This window comes from Poecilia reticulata, chromosome 8 (assembly GCF_904066995.2).
Source record: "Poecilia reticulata chromosome 8, P_reticulata-male-v2, whole genome shotgun sequence".
Taxonomy (NCBI): Eukaryota; Metazoa; Chordata; class Actinopteri; order Cyprinodontiformes; family Poeciliidae; genus Poecilia; species Poecilia reticulata.
This window is the reverse complement of record NC_088837.1, coordinates 9,328,284-9,344,297: the sequence shown is the minus strand read 5'-3', so window position 1 is coordinate 9,344,297 and position 16,014 is coordinate 9,328,284. Positions and strand designations below refer to the sequence as shown.

At 37.5% G+C, this 16,014-nt stretch overlaps 1 long non-coding RNA gene across 1 annotated transcript; it reads right to left on the bottom strand.

Annotated features, from left to right (window-relative positions):
* LOC145552494 (uncharacterized) lies at nucleotides 1-14,572 on the bottom strand. The gene is made up of 2 exons (XR_014088555.1): nucleotides 8,414-14,572; nucleotides 1-8,351 (listed from the first exon to the last, which is right to left on the bottom strand). It is a non-coding gene; the product is annotated as an uncharacterized LOC145552494 (long non-coding RNA).
* Nucleotides 14,573-16,014: the final 1,442 nt, after the last annotated feature.

Here is a 16,014-nt window from a genome sequence, read left to right as displayed (position 1 = left end):
TTTGTCTTTTTTTTTCAGTGATCCTTTCCATTATTAATGAGTTTGAACTCATGTTGTTGCAAGGAAATGCATAGTGATTTCATTTTAACACAGTCATGTTAAGTTCAGAACCTGAAGAGGTTAAACACTTGAGTTAGCCATAAAAGATTAAGGCCTAAAACAGTGTTGTAGTGGTAGTCTCTTAATTGCGGGTGAAATGGGCATAAATGTGGGACAAATATTTGTCTCTGATGAGTTCAGCACTGTATCAACCAAAATTTGAAGACCTGCAAAGAAGTTTCTTAAAAAAAAAAGAAAACCTAAGATGAATTTGTTTCCACGGATAAATGATCACAATGTTCTTCTAGAGCTGCTGCCACAATGTGTCACATTTTGTCATATGATGTATTTTTTTATGAAAAAAATTAAAGGAAGCGCTACACAGTCTAACTATCAGGTAACGTCTGAAGTATGCATGATGCTTTTAATGATGGCTCCATTCTAAATGGGATATAATGAGATCAGTGGTGTGTAGTTCACACTGTTCGCCTGTGTCATAACCAGGCATGTAACCTGTCTGTGACGACCATGTCTCGCTTTATTGTTTTTCTTTTTTTATATTGAAACAGATACAATCCCTGACCATCTATGATTATCCCCAAATGAGCAGATAATTATTAATCCAATTAATTAGGTAGCCAGGGCCACCATAAGTTTCAGCTTTAAACAACTTTCCTAGGAAAAGATCTGGATAGAATACCAAGAGATTAATCTATCCAGAGCCATTATTGTGTCTGTCCTGCAATACAGGACAGACATAATGGTTATGGTTTCACAATAATGTCTGTCCTGTATTGCAGCTGCAGTTGCAATTTTTTTGGCTGAATTTTGGGGAAAAAAAATACTCGGATAAGCTTTTTATCAATTGTGCATACTTTTGTGTTAAATGAGTAGCTGGGCAAAGCGGGAGCTTAATTTCCTAGGGCATCGTGTCTTCCAATAACAATGAAGACATTTGGTGTCACAAATATGTCACTATCAAGAAACTGATCAAAACGTCTGCAACACTTTATTTTATTTACTGAAGCTAATTTCCTGTAATACATTAGCACATGGTTCCTCTTATGTGAGTATTTACTGTTGAAAGGAACATAAATTGATGAAGTTGCAACTAATAATCATCAGAAGCAAATAAAAACCTTTGCATTAACATTCTAATGTGGAAATAATTGTGGCTTACAGATAATGAGAACTCAAAAGTCATTGTTTTCAATATAAAGTCAATATATGAGTTTCACCCTCTGAAATAAGTGACAAAAGTATTAAACTTCAAATTCAAGTTTTCTTTTAGATGTACCTGTATTTTATGTTTTCGAAAAACCAGCATTGTGTCCGCGCCACTGCTCCCTCTTTTGCCTGTTACAAAATCATTAGGAAGGATTTTAGCGTTTCCATTCTGCTTTTCCATTTTGGCTGAGCTTTTATGACACAGTGTAATGCGCCGCCGAGAACATCCACCTTGAAACTGAAATCCTTAGAAAGGACGGTTGAAAACACGCTTCATGCATAACAAGCCGGAACCAATCCTGTCAACTTGCAGAGGCTGGCTGGTGAGAGCTGGAACAAGGTCTATCATTAGCAACACATGATTAGCTGCTTAATAATGTAGCCATGCTGAAATTCACATTATGCATTTTTTTTGTCTTTCTACTCTCACATAGGATAACACATAAATTGCTATCCATCTCTTCTCCTGTCCTATTAACTATATATATATCCATATTAATTTTCTCTTACATTTTGATCTTGATCTTATAGTTGTTGTTTTTTTGTGTTTATTTGTGTGTTTGTTGTTTAAAATAGATATTTTGGTGAATATGTAGAAGTATTTAACATATCTGCTGTCTTACTCTGAAGAATCAGAGAGAAGTTCTCAAGAAAGAAAAAAACAAACACTTTTGATGTAAAACAGCTCAATCTTACCAGCGTGATTAAAATTGAATTTTGAATGTCATCATAGTCGAATTAACCAATTTACGTCACCGCTCATTTCTCAGTCGCGCAATTGGTTTTCATTACTGGGTCAACAATCGCTGGTTTCTGTCTCTCCTGGTTTCTGTCTCTTTCTAGGCAGCAGAAGTTGGCTTGCATAGAAATCCATCCATGTGCTTAGAACCGAGAAGACACTGACTTAAGTCTTTAGATGAAAATGGATGAAATCCATGCCATGAGTTGCATAATGGAGAAAAAAAATGTACATTTTAAAATGTTATCACGTTTCTGGTCTGCTAGTGTTCATTAGTCAGAAGATTAACCATTGATCTGGCAGCAGACTGATAGAAAAATGTGCTTCAGATGAATGAAATTCATTCCTCTTCTGAGTATCATTCACCTCGATTCCCGACTGAGAGCGTTTGCCAGATTCTCTAGAATAAATTCTGCTTTGCCTCTGCAGTCTGCAGGCAAGATACTCACCGCACACATATACATTCCCCACAAACCCACTTATAAATGGCTTTTTATGTTTTCTAATACTTTTCTTGTGGTTATGACTCAGGAAAAGAAGGACCGCTCTGTGATGAGAGCAGATATCTCGGCAGATTTGGTTTAAGAGGTTGGCAGAAGATGTAAGAGACGTTCTAGAAACCAGAGGTGCAAAGAGGAGCAGTAATTGAAATGGGGATGTCATTCATCAGGTTTCATAGAGGTGGCACAGAACTGTGAGGTGCGGCGCACATTTGTTAGTTTGTGAAAGAAGGAATAAGCGTGTGTGCATGTGTGTGTGTGTGTGTGTGTGTGTGTGTGTGTGTGTGTGTGTGTGTGTGTGTGTGTGTGTGTGTGTGTGTGTGTGTGTGTGTGTGTGTGCGTTACCTGTCAGCCGACTAAACAAAAGGACTGTGGCAGATAATTTTCTACCTGCAGAGAGGTGGAAGAAACAAAAAAAAGCACTCATTTATTTTGTCATTTTCTATTCTCCCCTTTGGATACCAGAAAATCACCTTCAATGTCCATTTATTTAGACAAACAATCGGCTGCAGCAGCATCAAGCAAACCTTTTTTGCTTATTATATTTTTTTGCGGGTCCAGCAGTGCTCCTTACAGACATTTTCCTTCATCATATACAAACAAAATTCTAGACATTTTAAGTCCTGACAGGTAGAAGATGTAAGAAAGGGTACAATCTTCTTCAGTACCTGCCCTATAACCCAATATTTACAAGACCTAAACAAAAAACAAGGAATTTGATCTCAGCAACACTTAAAATGTTGAAGTAAGGTTTCCATTTACACTTTTAAATCTTACAATGCATTTTTAGTATTTTTTTTTTTTTTTTACTGATTTTCTCATTCGCTTTGGTGCATTCCTCATACAATTTGTTCACAAAAATGATAAATTCATGTTTTGATCACACAATAATTTCAAGATTAAACAACTACGTTTAGAGAAATTCAATTCTGTTCTAAGAAATGCACCAAAGGGGCTGAGGAAAAAAAAATACTGTGTCATGAAATATTGCACAAGCCATTCATACTTCATTTGCCATGAGGTATGAAAGTCATACTTCATACACCACCTGCTCACAAGGGGGCCATAGGGAACTCATGTGAACTCATGCAGGCCAGAGTTTTGTGACGGCAAAGATCCAGTGAGCAGACAGTGACTATCAAGTTCTGATTTATTAGGTGGCATTGAACTGTATGTCGACGTCAGGGCTTCCAAGTAAATCTTTATTGTTTACTTCACTCCAAAATGCTGAAGATACCGCAGCCTGTCAAGCAGCGACGTCCCAAAGGCTTAGACACAAAATATGATTCACTTGCATTGCTATTAAATATTACATGTTTTTTTTTTTACCTTTACTGTATATCCATATTTTTCAATGTGCAGTTGGCATTTAATTCTAAATATTGGAATACATTCTTAATACAACGCACATCAAAAAGTAACAACAAAAATATTCTTAAGCTGTTGCGAGGTAAGATATGTACATCCTGTGAATACATGGACGCGCATTAATGCACACAACCGCTGCCGGTCTGTAATTACATAACGAAATGATACGTTTATGAGTTGTGACACACAGTACGAAGAACATGGAAACGCATCTCGGAGAGTTCTGACATTTAAACTGTAGACCTCCTTGTTGGGAGGCAACCGACTACGCCCACAGAAAATGACTTTTTTATTTTTTAATCGTCTCTTCAAAATTTGTCACATCATTGCGCTCGTGATTAGTTCGAGCGGCCTCAATCGTTCCCACAGCCTGCAAGCAAGAGGGAAATAAAGGCAAATTAAGTGTATTAAAACGAGATACCGCAAAGTAATTGCAACTGCGCTTTGTCAGTTGGCAACAACTACAGTCTGTTTTCAGTGAGAAAATGGTGCAAAAATAATCCCAAAATGAATTCCTAATATGCAAATGAGGCCCCAAAATGCTTCTGGTTTGTGGCTTTTATAGCTTTCAAAGTACATCTGAGCTGTAGATTTATTTTCAAAGTTTATTGATAAACACAATTTCTTTTATTGAATAGGATGTTACGCACCTTATTAAAACAAAACACCTTATTTAAGTATTTAACAACAGGCCTCGTAACATTCTTCATCTTATTTTCCTCACAGATGTGAAGAGATGAGTTACAGATTTGGAAAATGTAATTATGACTTGATGCTCAGATTTTATGTGGCCACTTTTCCTTATGTAAATCAAACGTGTGTGTAAACATCATTTTCTTTCTTTTCTACTAAAAACGACAGAAAAAGAAATTACTCATCTGAAACTGGCATCTTCCTGAATATCCCGGGGAGGCAGATGGGACATAAAGGCTCAATTCCAAATGCATTGTAATCTAAATGTCATGTTCAGTGATTGTAAAAGGTTTTAAGAGGGAAATGTGTGTTGTTGATGTGCAATTTATGAGCACAAACAAAAAACACATTGTAGTGTAGGCACCGCAGGACACTGGATGGACGGCATGCTGAAAGGTTTTTATTTTACCTTTATGCCTTAATCTTTGTCACACACTGACTTTTATGCCTTCTTGCCGGAGTAAGACTTCCTGTGAAACACTTATTGCATTTTTTGATTCCTTAATAATCATAAAATGATTGCTAAAGCACAATATCATTCACATGACGTAAACCGGAACGAACACATGGAAAACCTGAGTACGAGTTTCCCTAAATACAGTAGTTCTAATACTTGGGTAAGGAACTGATTTTATTGTCAAACTGATATGCAAGCTGTTAAGTTGTCATCCAAATGATATCAGAGACTGTCATATGAATCATTTTCGTTTTTCTTTTTTTTTTTTTTTGCATGTGAACCATTCTCTCTCAGGACACTTTTGGCAGTGTGATATTAGCCTCAGGAAGCCTGTCCTCGCTGACACGAACAACTGTGTCCCCCAGTAACATCTGTTCCCACCTACAACCACGTGTCCTGCTTTTTGTGTGTGTGTGTGTCCTTGAGCTATAAAGCAAAGCGGTGATGCCTGCTCCAGTTTTCTGTGGGTAAGAATCTCAGCCAGATGGCTAAACTTTTAGAAGCTAGAGAGAGAGAGACAGAGAGAGAGAGAAAGAAAGAGAGAGAGAGAGAGAGCGGTGCTTTTTAAATCACTAAAACACTTGGTAGACTGAATCTTTCACACAGAAAAAAAGTAATACATAAAGTGAAGATCCACTCAACATAAAAACAATGAAGACACATTGTTGTTGTTTTTTTTTCCCATTCCCTCTTTTCAGCAAGGGACGGAAAAAAAAAAGAGCCTGTGGGCAAAACAACAAAACATGCAACAACCGTCCAATCTAGGCAAGCATCTGTGTATATGTATACGGACTTTAACAACAAACTTTAAAGAGGCTGAGCTGCAGCTGTGCCTAATGCACATTAAATTAGAGTTCCTCTCTTATCGTGTGGGGGGTGCAGGGATGCCTTCGACTCATTTGTTTACGTTGCCGGAGCACAGATTTGCGTTCTTTTGTGTCCTGAAATTGACCTTTCAGTGTTGTGAATCTCAATAAAGGGCCCCATAAATCATTGCAGGTGTCTCAAACATGCCGGCAGGTAATTAATTGCAGGGGAGTTGGAGCCAATCTGAGCTGAGAGCTCAGGGGTGGGCCAGGAAATATGCACACGAGCAGGCTTCTTCTGGCGGCTTCCTGTCTCGCTTGTGATTTCAACGGCTTTTATTTTCTTACATCGTTAAATTCCAATTATGAAGACTCTCTTTTTTTTATTATTACTATTTGTTGTTAAACCAGACTTATCTATTTGTTAACTAAATAAAGGTTGTTGCTTTTTTTATTGTTTTGTGGAAAGAGACTCTGGAAGTGACATTCACTCCATGGGCACCAATAAAATGACAGACCAGCCTTTTACTCTCTGCTGATTTTGCAAATCAATTACCATTAACAAAATGTAGCTTTTTCCACAAATATAATTCCAAAACTAAATCCTTCAATGCCAAAGCACAAAGCTGATTTCTACAAAAATAATGACAATTAAATAACCAAACACATGATTACATAAATATTCAACAGCTTCAGTTCAGCGAGATGTGATGGCATCACAGCACAGAGTGGATACATCTCCATCTGGAGGCTTTCTGCAGTTTTATGCCTTTCTTCCTTGCAAAAACGGAGCTAGCTCTGTCAGGTTGCATGGGAACAGCCCTTTTCAAGTCAAACAACCTTTTTTCTTTTCTTTGTTTTTTTTTTTTTTTTGAATCGAGGTTTGAGCTCCTCTGGGGAAAACCCGACGCCATTCCAGGAAAATTCCACAACATTCCCGATCACAATAAAATAAGTTATTTTCTTGCCGTTTATCTAGAGGTTACAGAGCAAAAACAAAGTCCAGGCTCCAGAAGGGACACGTTGAAGCTGCTGCTGCAGCGGCACACACGAAAAAAATAAATAAATAGATGAAATATTTCATTTTGAAATTAAAAAAAGGACGTACATTTTGTTGAAAGTTTGTTTGAAAACACTTCATCTTTGCCCAGAATGAACAGCTGGATAATTGGAATCCCAAGACACAGATCACAACTGCCATCCATTAAGCATTTGGAATTGACCCAAGCAGGCCTCCATGGGAGACTATGTCGACATTAGACCCTGGAAGAACAGTTTTTGATCTTTCAGTGTGAATAAGTGGAAAGCACAATCACTTGGTAATAAGAGTTGGTGAGTTCACAAGTGTCCCCTTTACAAGATGCTGAACTTTGACTTCCCTACTGATGTATACGAGTGTGAAACGTAAAATTGTTGCATAAAAGCTCTTTGAATAGTGGCGTGATAACAAATAACCCTGCATATGTTCAATCCTTTAACTTTCATTTAAAAAAAGATCAATAAAAGCTCAAAATTAACAGCGTTCATGCAATGATGAGTGTAGGCAAATTTCTTACTGAAACTGTAATTCCTCACGGCAAGATTATGATCTTAGCTTTGCATCGATAGACAGACGCAGTCCTGCTGGGCATTCTAATACCAAGCACGCGATTTCTAGAGCTGAAGTTTTAAATTGGGTTAAGCAAAGGCAGGTGTTCGTGCATGAATTATCCAGTTATAATGTATACTCTTGTGGTCCCATACAACCACATTGGGCCCCTTGAAAAGGGATAAACAACCTCGCTAGTACCGCAGGCTAATTGTCTAGCAGAGTAATCACAAACAAGGGGTAATTATTTATCGCCAAAGCTTCCTCATATAATTTCCAGTTGCCGCAACAGTGTGGATGAAATACGAACGGGCAAAGCGCAGGTGTAAATCTGCGCGAGCCCTCATGTTTGATTAAAGATACGACGCTTGATTGCAGAATACCACGGGGAGACGAAGGTGTTAATTGGCTTTAGATGTGGGTGCATGAGCTCGTCTGTAAAATGTTCGCCTGTGGAGAGGCAAAGCTTTCAAATACAGCTAAGGAAGCCCTGCTGTGGATCAGTCTGCCTTAACAGCCCGTAACTTGTACAAAAAGAAAAGCAAAATAAAAAAAAAACATAAAGCACGAACGATGGAGGAGATATAATGAGAATTGCATGTGTATTCTAGGAGGTTTGAGTTTGTTCAATCCAAATTTGCGCGGATTTATTTTCGTGTGTGTTTGTGACGGATTCGATTTCACAGCTCAGCTCCGGCTGTCCGAGTACAAACAGCGATCCAAAGGTTAGACGTGATCTGAGCGGCAGACAATGAGGCTGAGGAAACTGGGTGCGTGTGATTTTCTTCCCAGCTGACTTAGGCGATTGTTGTAACTTGGAATTATGTGATGAGACTTATTTGGGTATCTAGGACGGCCACTCAGATGTCTCGGCTGCCGGCTAACATGCACACAAACGTAGAAACACTCTTAAGTCCGCTCTCTTTTTAATAATCTGTACACAAGTACAGATTATTTACTTGTACTTGTGTACAAGTACAAGTAAATAATCTGTACTTGTACACAAGTACAGATTGTGTACTTGTGTACATTAAAGAGTTTAATTTCTCTTTAATGTCAAACACGAACACAGATTACAATATGTTGTTAAAAATCATGTTTGTTTGTTTTACCAAAACTATTCTTTCACCCCATACACCAAACTTTAACCTTGGCACAAGACATTCAGACGTGTTTTGTAAATATGTTGAGTTAAATTTATTTATTTTTTCTATAGAAGGCATTTTTGTGTTTATAGTTTATGCAAACACATATTCTTTTTATTGTATGTTTTTAGAGAAATAGGCTCCACTGTCACACATGGATTTGAAGGTGTTGCAATTTTGGATCTCAGAGTTAAAATGACATTTGGTCAATGAATTTAAATGAAAATTTTGAAGGAGGAATACAAGTGTATAACTTGTCTCATATGTTTTTTAAGATGTATGTACAATACACCAACGCTGTGTTAAACTTTAAATGACATCACCTCTGGCTGCTTCATTTCATAACCAAATGTTCCTCAAATAAAACAGGACCATCACAGAGCAACACCATAGTCTGCTTACATTTGGCCAAATCTTTTGGATTGGTTGTAAGTTTTTTTTTTCTTTTTTCTTCCAGTATCTTTTTTTTTATTTATTTACTTTTGTAACTTACTCCTTTCCCATCAGTACAATTTTAAACTTTTATTTAATGTAGTTTCTTTTTAATTTTGTTCTGCTGTTTCTCAAAAACACACAAACAAACACAGCCCTCCTCATGAAGCTGTTGCTGGCCCAGATAAAAATGCTTAGCTGTGCTTGGCCAGCCGTGTTGTATAACACCACCACACTGCCTGAAGTCAGGCCTGCCTTAAAGTGATACTAACCCCAAATGATGATCTATGTCTAGATCATCATGTGTGTGTGTGTGTGTGTGTGTGTGTATATTGTTTTTCTTTATAAGGAAAATGTAAGGTTATAGGCTTGCCTTCAACTCAGCTCCAACAATGTTTTGTCACTTTTTTCAGTAAGTACGAAATTCACAGATTAATGTTTTACTTTCATTTCAGAATTTAGGATCAATCCAAGGTAACAAACAGAAAATATTCTAACTCCACAAATGTTCATTTCCTAAAGCAAATTGAATATTATGCCAAATTAAAGCAAGGAAGTCGTGCAAAAATGAAGTAGAAAGGCGTCAAAAGTCTCTTTGTGAGATGGTAGTTTTTTTGTACTAAATGTCTTCATTAATTAAACAATGTGGAGACGTACGGTCTTGATGACAGTCTTCCTGTCATCAAGTGCTGTTTCTTGGAACATTTTTTTTTGCTTAGTGACACCTAATAAAACAGTTTCTTAGCTCTTCATCATGTCTTTATTTTATTTTATTTTTTTGCTATCAGCCTACAAACAGTTTTGTGCAGCTGCTGGCATGTTATCAGCATTAATTTGTCACAACAAATTCGGTTGTTCAGATTGTTGTAGTGCATTTCTTTCATGTGAAGTTAACATGTTCTCCTTGAGCCTGTCTTGGTTTTCTCCCAGTTTGGCAGTGAACTTCCAAACTCAAAAAACATGCATGTCTATAAGTGATTCTAAACAGACATGGACTTATTATTTGCATTTGACCGTCCAGGTTGGACTCCACCTTTTGTCCAATGGGAATTGAGATTGTGCTGCAGTTAACACTCCTTCAGAAAGCTAAAAAAAAAATTATTTACAAAGAAATAAATGAGTTTGTGTTGCAAATTGTCTCCTCTTATGCTCAAAAAGTATGATATTCAAGGTCTGCTGAAGAATTTTTTTTTTGACTGACTGAATAAGTGGAGTCACTTGAGACCCTCTTTTATGAACGCTCAGCTTCCTCTGCTGGACTGTTCCACTATAGCTCATCCTTTTTCTGTCCCCTATCCTCCCATAAGTAATCACTCTGATGAAGGCATTCAGACAAAGAAAAGTCCCCTCTGCACCTCCACATGAGAGCGATGCATTGAAGAAAAGAAGCACAGTATTTAGAGTTGACGGCTCTTATCTGCTGGGAGCGTCCGACCAAGTACTTCTCTTGTTGTCACTGCAACTGAGAAGTGAAAGTTTTCAGCAGCGCAAGCCTTAAGATGTTTTTAGGGCCCTAGTGATAACCTAAAATCAGACCACTTCTTTGGAAAAGTTTCAGTCCGCTGCTGCCAGTTTGAAAGTATCAAACTTCTCATGAAAAGACACTCTGGCAGAAGGGAAGGGAATTTTAAAGCAGAAAAAAAAAGAAAACTTTAGACCTTACATATTAGACACAAACATCACACCGCATTTTAGCCATAACTGATAAGTTATTTCCATTTTGAGAGTTAAGCAACGCTAGCCTAAACAACCTGCCCTACTTATGCTTTGCTTTATTGGCTTGGATAGGTTATAGTGCTAATAAAAATAACTGTCCCTTTGTTGATTCCTTTGTCTTCATTTTCTTTCTTACCTGAATAAATTCAAAAAGAAGTTCTATATGTTTTGGTCTCAAAAAAGCAGTTGCACTGCTGCTTCCATATAATCTTTCTCCAACGTTGAAAGAAACGTAAGACATTTGTTAATTTGGGAAGTTTTTTTGAGAAAGCATTTTCAGGACTCAAGGGAAACACAAACCTCATGAAGTAAACACAGAACAGCTGTGAACCTTCCCAGCAGTGAGTGAACCGACTGCTGGGTTAGGAGATTGCAAAGGAACCCAAAACAACATCTAACACACTGCTGGGCTCAGTTGCCTCAGGTATAAAGTCAGTACTTATGATTCAACACCAGGAAACGGACCACTGTAGACCAAAGGGAACACAAAGGCCAGAACCATGATATCTGTTCTTCAGTAGAAAAGCTTAAAAGAGCGTGATAGTCCATTGTTTGGGATCAAAATGTGAAGGAAATGATTATTGCTGGATATAATATTCTTATTATCATCGTTAAATATTTGTTGGTGTTATTAGTTTTGTTTTGTGGTGAAATTTAAAGAAATAATGATTATTCCTCCTGTGTAAGTAAAGTTAAAAAGATGCTGTGCTGACGGGTTAACATGACTATTTCTGTAGCTTTCGCAAGCGGATCTGGAAATTGCAGCATTTCAACTTCAGGGGGTAATTTTGCCATTTTAACTCTTTAGGAATGTGTAGAAACATGATTGCCCAAAGTTCTCATAAAATTAATTTTGAGGACCATTAAAATGAACTGCTACACGCCACTCAATAGGCAAAACAACAAATAAAAACAAGAACACATGTTGAATTTATTTATTTATTTTTGTGGATTGAAAAGACAACCTTGAAACCCACTCAGGTGCAAGGAAATTAAATTACTACAGAGCTTTGAGGGAGAACTATCAAAATTAAAATCAGAGTAACTTAATTGGAAACTTGTGGTCGCATGGTTGCTTGTTTTGAATCTGCCACCCCCCGCCCCATCCCCTCCTTCTTCCCTTTAAATATGCTTCAATAAACGACTGCAGATAAAAATGTCATGATGTCAAAACAAATTAAGAGTTCATCTTATCATTAATGATTCACAACTTTGAATATGCTGTTTAGGCGTTTGCCATATTTGGCACGAAAACCGAAATGTGTTTGTAAAACGCTGAGGATATCGGCTTTTGTTTTAATTTTGGGAATTTATAGGTTATTTGCCTCATTAGCATCTTTTTCATCATCTTTTTCTCCTTATGTGGCCAACAGCACAGCATCGACTAATAAAAGCGTGAGCAAACAGATATGGTCACATTTTATATGCCTCAATGTAAAACTTACACCTGGATGTGTTAGACAGCAGAAGGCCACACGTGTTCATAGTAAACACAGTTTATATGTGAAATGCGTTCTGTTTCCAGTGATATTTCGCCTGGAGCCACGCTCTCGGGACAGATATGTTTAATGTTGGATATGCATGGGAGTGTTGTTAGGAGTGTCTGTGATCTGCCTTAACTAAAGAAAAGAGGACGGGGTAAGCAAATAGCCAGAAGCTTCAGGATGTCAGGATTAATACCAACAAACAGGAAGAAAGAAACATACATGCACGGGCAAACACGCGTGCAGGGAGGGTGTTGTGTGTGTGTGTGTGTGTGTGTGTGTGCGTGTGTATGCGCATGCGTGTGTGTGTGTGGGGTTTGGAGATTATCAACTCTCATAATGTTCAGTGGAAGTTGAGCACTGACCTTGTTTCACCTGGCCCTCTCCTCTTTAGCTTCGCCATCCTCCCCGCTCTCTGTCCCTGGAAGAGCTTACGCAGGTCTTTTGTAACACTTGAGGGATACTTGCTCCTGCTGGATTTCTTTTCCTTGTCACTTAGCCAATGCTTTGCTCCTGTGCTGAATTTTTTATCAGAAACAAATTTCCTCTGGAACCTGAAAACGCTTTGCTCACACTTTTTGCTAATGTTCAGCATGCAGGATATTCAGTCTTGCATGCACCTTACAAGATAATTCCCCCTCCTCTCTCCGTCTCTCTTTCTCGAAAACACCTAAATCTTTGACACCCGGTGCAGTTATAGGAAAAACTTAAATCTAAAGGTGGTGTTTTGTAAGGGTGTGCTAAACATTTAAGATGGTACATTAAAGCTCCCCAGTGTCAAATATACACCTTCCATGAGCTCCAAAACAAAACTTGCTAAAAATCTTCCTGCCACACTGACTCCATAACAGCATGTCAGAGAAAATATGCTTGCTCATTTCAAATGATTTCACTTTTGTGCTGAGATATAGTTTGTTTCTTTCTTTTTTCTTTTTTTTTTGAGAACTGCATTTGTTTTACAGCAATACAAGGATGAACTACAAGTGTCCTAGTAAATATCCTTTTTCACATTTTGTTCCACATTTTTCCACATTACAAATAAGGTCCCATTATACCTGGAAAACAAACAACTGTAATATTATCCTGATGATGTAAAATACGATTAACTCACATCTCCACCATTCAACTTTAGCACTAAAACTTTGCCTTAGGTTTGGACATTTAGGGCATTGATACCTTCAACTTGCCGTTTCTTTTAGATGTTTATAAATGCAATTGAAGATTTGGAATGTAAAATGCTGTTAAAGGGGCGGTATTATGTAAAATTAACCACGTTGTGTTATTCCCTCATCAAAAAACCCCCCAAAAAACCTGGAATGTTGCTTTGATTCTTTCATGTTCGAGAAATCCTTAAATCTCCCATAGCAACCATTAAGAGGGACAAATTGGTTTCACCAATATACGTATATATGTATTTATTCAGCTATATTTGCATCTATCATTTTCTGTGTTTCTTTTTACTGAACACAAAGTAGTGCATAATTTTGTATGGGGAGGAAATTGATTAATAATTTAAAATTTGTTTCACCAGTATACATCTGAAAGTGAGGCATGCATTTTTAAACTGCCCCAATGAGTCTGTGCTTTGTAGATTCATCTTTTTTTTCTGTTGTTACAGCTGTAGGTTTTTCTGGGAATATGTGTTTTCCAGATTTGTTAAATGTGCATCTGTGATTTTTGCCTTTGACTCTTGGCGACATAGCTCAAGCTCCGTCAGGCTGCGTGGGCGGCATATACGAACATCAGTTTTAATGTATGGCAGCAGATTCTCAATTAGATTAGGTACTGTTCATTCTGACATGATTTTATCTAAAGTGTTTCGTTATTACTGAGCTCGTTTATTAAACATCCACTCATTTATCTATTGATTAACATTTGGGCCAACACAAAAATGAGGTCCGAAAGTTGTTTGACTGATTAAGAGAAGGACGCATCATAATCATGATTGAAACTTGGCTTATCTGCCTAAAATAACAAAGTGTGTTCTGTTATTTGGATGAAAAAAGAAAACAAAACAACAATCTGCAACCTCAAACTCCAGCTGCTTCACTAGAACCCAATCAAGTTTCCCCGTGTGTAGAATGTGTTGATCAGGTTTATGTTTTTTTCTTTTTCTTTCTATTTTTTATTTATTTTTACAGCTTTTGTTGTATTTGAAAGAAATGCCTCTGAACCAATGCTTGATGCCTTTGTGATTTTTTTGAATCTCTTGTTTTCATTGTCTCCAATAAAGATGAAAGACAAATACAGGGATTGTATGAACTTTCATTTTTAATAATTCCACTTATTTTCAGGCTCACGTTTTATTTGTTTCTGTGTAGTTCATAAAATACAGAAGTTTAGTTTAAATTTGAATATCTACAAAGAGAAATAAAAGACAATGCTGTACATATGAACATGAGTTTGACATGAATAAACATGCTCTAATCTCAGATCAATTGAAACGTATGTACAACTGAATTGAAATATTATTTTTAATAAAGTGCCTTGAGACATTTGTTTTGAAATGCCACTATATAAATAAACCGAATTTAACTGAATCACCAAGTAACTTTTGACTGAAAGTGTTGATCTCATTTCAAGGCCTTGCATTAGTTGAAACTAATATTCAAGATCAAACTTTTAAATGCACTGTGGGTGGACTGTGACAATTTTCAGCTTGATTGGCCCTGACCAGTGACCAATTTAAAAAAAATGAACACATCAGGCCTTGCCAAATCACAAGGACAACAGCACTCTTTGCTGTGAAAACGATTGCTGACACACAAAATGCAGTGTTAGGTATTTTGAATGCCAGTAAGGTGTTTAGCAATAATGCAAGAGGAATCCGAGGCATGTAAGGAACTATTTAAATGATGTGTCTGGATGACATTCTTGGGTGCAAAGAGAAGAAAATAATGAGACTTATAAAACCAGCTTTGAAAAAATGCTTTCTGCCATTAAAGTTTCTCTTCTCGATGTTCCTGCTCTTTTGAGTGCCGTATTTTCCGCACTATAAGGCGCACCTAAAAACCTTAAATTTCCTCAAAATTGAAGATTATAAGGCGACAGTGCGCCTTATAATCCGGTGCGCCTTTTATATAGACCAATATTGAGCCACAACAGGTCTAGCAACTATGGCAAGCAGCCGCCAACTTCATTTTCGCCCGTAGAAGAAGAAGTGCGCTCTGCATGCTGGGATAGTTGTCAGAACGCTGGTTTGTTAATAAAGTTTGACTGACCTATCTACCTACCGACCGTCTAGAATCAGGTCGTCTGCAGGTCATTTAGCACCATGTTCTCCACGAACATGATGTGCGGGAACGGAGAAGGGTGACCATTGTCCGGTCCAGTCGCGGAAGGCTCTCCCCACCGACCGGAGTTGGACTGTTTTGTTGACATTCCTTTTAGTGCAGCTCCATCTAGTGGATGCATAACGTAACTCCAGCCTCTACTGTAGCGTCTATTTATGCGCCTTATAATGCGGTACGCCTAATATATGAAAAAAGTTTTAAAATAGGCCATTCATTGAAGGTGCGCCATATAATCCGGTGCGCCTTTTAGTGCAGAAAATACGGTAATCATCCACCCATCAGATTTTTTTGTCCTTTTGCACATCAAGCTCCAACAAAATGCCTAAGCGCCTTTTGTAATTAATATCAATTTCAATTTCTACGCTTTTCTTGTCTTCCTGTTCCTTTGCTTTTTCCATACCAAGTTTTTAGATGCATGATTTATAGTTTGAGCTCTGTGACTGAGCCATAAATATTTTACAAGAAGGAAAAGGGCTTTCTTTTGTTTGTTTGCTTTGTTAAATAAAATAAATAATTGTGGGTTGAGT